Raw genomic sequence first — 4,402 nt, 5'->3', positions numbered from 1 at the left:
CGGCATCCATTAGATCATTCAAAGCGGACAAATTCAATATGTCCTTTTACATCGTACGTGAATTTGTTACGTTGGTTACAACGGTTTTGCAAAAGTTGTATTTCCCTGTGATTAAATTTTTTTATATTCATGTGTAACATATCAATTTTGTCCGCTTTAGATGTACTACTAGATGCAATTCACAGAATTGAATTATCATTTTTAGTGGTTGAGTTACAGAGTTGTAAACTTGATAGTTTCGTTTTTTGAAAATTTTCGATTTTTGCCAATTTTTAATAAAAAATTAACAACCTAACTTAAAAATTCGAAACCAACAGTCACTAGATTTTAAGTTTGTCTTTTAAATGCAACAAACCTCGTCAAATTTGGTGCAGTGGTTGCCGAGAAAAACGAATTCTGCTTTTACATGTATTTAGATAGGAGCGCCCGAGCTATAGCTTCCTCTTAAGAAACTCCCATAGACGGTGGCGCCAGATTACCCTCTAGGTGTTATAGTGAGAAACTCTATGGTTGAGGCCAACGTTTACAGATAAAAGTGTATCGTTGGGTTGAGGGCCATAGAGTTTCAGTGGGCCGTGTCTGCTGTGCCCGGGGCACAGCAGACGAAAGGTGCCCGAAATGTCTACGTTCACCCATGACGTCACGTCCGCTATAACCCATGATGTCACATCCGCTCATTTCCATGGCGTCTGTCTTGCGGAGCCGGCTGCGCTGCGAAGCGGTTCGTATTCCGTGCCCACTTAGAGCGTGAGTAATTCATCTTTCCACGCTATATGCGTGTAATAAAGGATTGGGGCTGTGAGCTGTTTGATGCGTTACCATTAGGTACCTTGTGCGCATATTTTGCCTCATGGCCGCGTCAAATTGCAGCCGGCATGTGGAATGGGCCGTGGCATCTTATATGGAGCTGCTCATATGTGAGTGGTATTGCCTCCGTCAGGATCGTCAGTGCGTGCTCAGAACCATTCAGTAGTCTTTTTCAGGGGAGCGTGCGCGTAAGAACGAGGACGTGAGAAAACACTGGCATGACGAGCTGTTCCGTCAGATCGCGTTACGTCGTGCTTTTTGTCTAAGACCATCTCGCTCGAGCGAGAGGATCTTAGAACAGCATTACTACTGCTTTTTTACAGCTTTGCTGCGGCTCATTTAATCATCACCTGCATTCTTTTAATAATACGAATGGCATCGCTCCGCGGAAGAGCGTCTCTTGAAGTTTCCAAACAAGAGCCAATGCCGCCGTGCCTGCTGCATATACGCTTACCTTTCCTAACGCAGTTAAGACGCGGCACCAGCTCTGCTACTGCGTGATACAGGGTCACTATGATAAGAAAATTAAAAAGAACAAACGAAATTAATGCAGAAAATGTCAAACGTTGCCAAGCGTGCTAAACGGACCTGCCTCGCTAGATAAGTTGAATAAATCGGCGTCCTGATGTCAGCTTCGCCGCAGTAGACTAGTGTTACGCGGTGAAGCATGTCAAGTGAAGAGTGACCGCTTTCACCGACATATATAATATGTGTTCCTTAATGATGTACGCGTGCACCTGCCGTCTCCTGTTACATTACGCGCGCCGAGGCGCCTAATAAGTGTACTGGCTGGCCTTCAGCGCTATTTCGGACGTGGCTGTGATGCTTTGAACCTTTGGTTTGTCGGCCTCGTAAGCAATTGAGTTAATGTTTACACAGCCATTTGTTTCTGAACTGTTGATTTCTTCCATAATAGCTACGTAATTTCGTAGTCTCCTGTCTAACTGCTTTGGTCATATGCGAGTCAAGGTGTTTTCTTTAGCCGAGCGCAGTTTTCGAAAGCGAAACGACGCTTTTGCATCGATCAGCATATAGTGCCGTCGCCCATTTACAACACAGTCAATCAATGTCATTTTGTATGTCACTGGGAAACCGCCGAACGCAGGGAACTCACTCGCATGCGGGGAACTGCATAACTAGCCACTGGATTAGCGTGCCTCTTGGGAAGCTGCTTTGCATCAAAGGCCAGGTACCCTTGCTATGATTCACCGCAAAACATTTATCTCTAACTGCTTAATCTATTTGTATTGCGGTGAAGCTAACCTTACGGAACCGAATTTAGCAACGCTTTTTAGACTCCTGTATCTCTACCAGCCACTACCAAACGCTTGTCGGTACGTCTCTTGGCAAAGGTCCAGCTAAATCTCCCTGTTGGGAATTGGGGGGACTCACGTATATGAAAACTGCCAAGGAAAGCAGTTGCCCTGATGAAGGCACGCTCCCCTGTCGAAACATTTGCACCAGCCTGTTCGACCACCGTTATCACCGCAACATAGTTGTGTGTTGCGGTGAAGCATGCCAATATTGGGAAAGTTTACGTGAATCTGGAATGTATGGTTTCTGTTGGCGACGAACCTAATGTTCTACTCTCAACAAAGCAGATTTTTGCGGCAGGATGCATGGTGTCTTAAGAACTTTTGTTGGCTAAAGCCATACATGCCAGATTAGCTCTTGTCACAATAATACGCTTTACCGCAATACACAAGACGCCTCGCTGCAGGACACGCCCGCCGTAGTTAGCCAAAACCTTACGTGACCGTTCACTGCAAAACACCTCCTGTATTGCGGTGAATCGTAATAAAGCACATTTGTCAGTTTAGAATGTAAAGACCCTTGCCCTTCGCTTTTGTAATATTATGACTCAGTTTAATGAGAACATGTATTCACTGCTAAAAACATCCACATTGAACTAGAGATATGAACACTGATGGCAGCCTGTGTGATGTTTTATCTCTTTACTTCTTTTGTGTACCTGTCACGCTGCCATTATTAAATTTTCCTGTACTTTGTAAGGTGCTGACGTACATAACATTACATCGCAAGGAGCCACTGTGTAATTAGTGTTCAAGGACCAGTGTGATGGTTTTTCTCAAGAAAGGTTTGGGTTATTTTGTTGTGAAGGTTTTTTTTTTTAGAGAGGTAGCTTTCTGAGAAGAAATCAGATGTCAGGAAATAGACCTCAGTGGCACAGTAATCTTGGCTGTCTTTTGCTGAAACGTGCCCTAGACATAATTGAGTGATTTGCACTTGCAACTAGACAGCAGCCTTAGCTTGGGAGACCAGTGATATGGCATATTTTATCAAACTAGGCGGCACATTGCATTACCAGTCCGAACAGAGACCTGTTTAAATGTTTGTCACCTTTAACACCTAGATTTTCGACCATGAATTCAGAAAAATCTGTAGCACATTTAGAACCTAGATTTTAAATGCTGTATAAGTTGGCTTCTTGTTCACTGCAGCTGTGCTCGGCTTCTGTCCAAACGGGAGAGCACTTCTGCGCAGCTTATTAGGGAACATCCTTATTTACATACCTTCTTTTTATTTATCTTGCCTACAATAACAATCAAATGTTTATAGCACATGAATGTGCTATGCATGAATCTTAACTTACAATGCCATGTTCAACAGCACAGTGCATGTAGCTTGTGTTGGTTCATTCAAGCTAAGCATTGCTATAGCCTTTAACTGTAGGTATCATGGTATGAGAGCAGAGAAATGGATATGCAAAGACAGTTGGGTACATTGAGACAACATCTTTGTTGTGTGTGAAAAGGTGACAGATACACAATATGGGGAGAACGCATGCACTTTCATATTTTCTCGCGCACAAAAAAAGCCGGAGGAATAAGGTTTCTTCACTGTGCCATAGAAACTATATGTTTGCTCTCAAAGGTAATTCTGATTCATTGGATATGTTCCTGTGCTGTGTTTATTTTCTTGAGTGTGCTTTAGTTTTTGCACGTTAATGTTTCAAACTCGTTTTTGTTTTCACAGACTGAACATCCCACGTCTTGGTTTGACTTCCTGGTACGGGATACTTGCACTTAGCATGGAGTGATGAAGCAGAGCAGTGTACTTTTATTAAATGTGCAGATTTTAGCAGTATAACAGCCGTTCATTAAAAAAACATGTGTGCTGAAAATAAAGTGTTCTTACCCACATCCCTCGTTGTCTATTTATTTATTTATTTATTAATACTGTCAACCCTCATAGAGGGTCATAACAGAGAGGACAATCCAATTACATAAATCAAATATGGACAATGTCAATGTACGTAAAGTTGCTTAACACTTGTCAATTCACAGTGAATAAGATGTTCACTTGAATGCTGTTCAGCACACTTCTGACATTTATCAAAATACGTACAATGAATATCAAGTTGCACATATCACTTGGCACTTCAAAACTAAATCGAAAACTCCCATAAATATGCCTCAGCAGCATTTTCAAAGTCGGTGACATCTTTTAGGCTAACAATAGCGTTTGGCAATTGGTTCCACATTTCTATCGCATCCAGGAAAAAATGAGTATCGATATGTATCACTATTGATACGGTCGGCTTTATGACATAGTCGTGGTTCGCGGGTATCTT

General features: G+C 42.4%; 1 long non-coding RNA gene across 1 annotated transcript; it reads left to right on the top strand.

Moving 5' to 3' along the window:
• The first annotated feature begins 581 nt into the window (after positions 1 to 581).
• On the top strand, positions 582 to 3,971 carry LOC126548626 (uncharacterized). The gene is made up of 2 exons (XR_007602995.2): positions 582 to 747; positions 3,805 to 3,971. It is a non-coding gene; the product is annotated as an uncharacterized lncRNA (long non-coding RNA).
• Positions 3,972 to 4,402: the final 431 nt, after the last annotated feature.

This window comes from Dermacentor andersoni, chromosome 1 (genome assembly GCF_023375885.2).
Source record: "Dermacentor andersoni chromosome 1, qqDerAnde1_hic_scaffold, whole genome shotgun sequence".
NCBI lineage: Eukaryota > Metazoa > Arthropoda > Arachnida > Ixodida > Ixodidae > Dermacentor > Dermacentor andersoni.
Note: the sequence above shows the minus strand (reverse complement) of the source record. Positions and strands in the feature narration are given on the sequence as shown.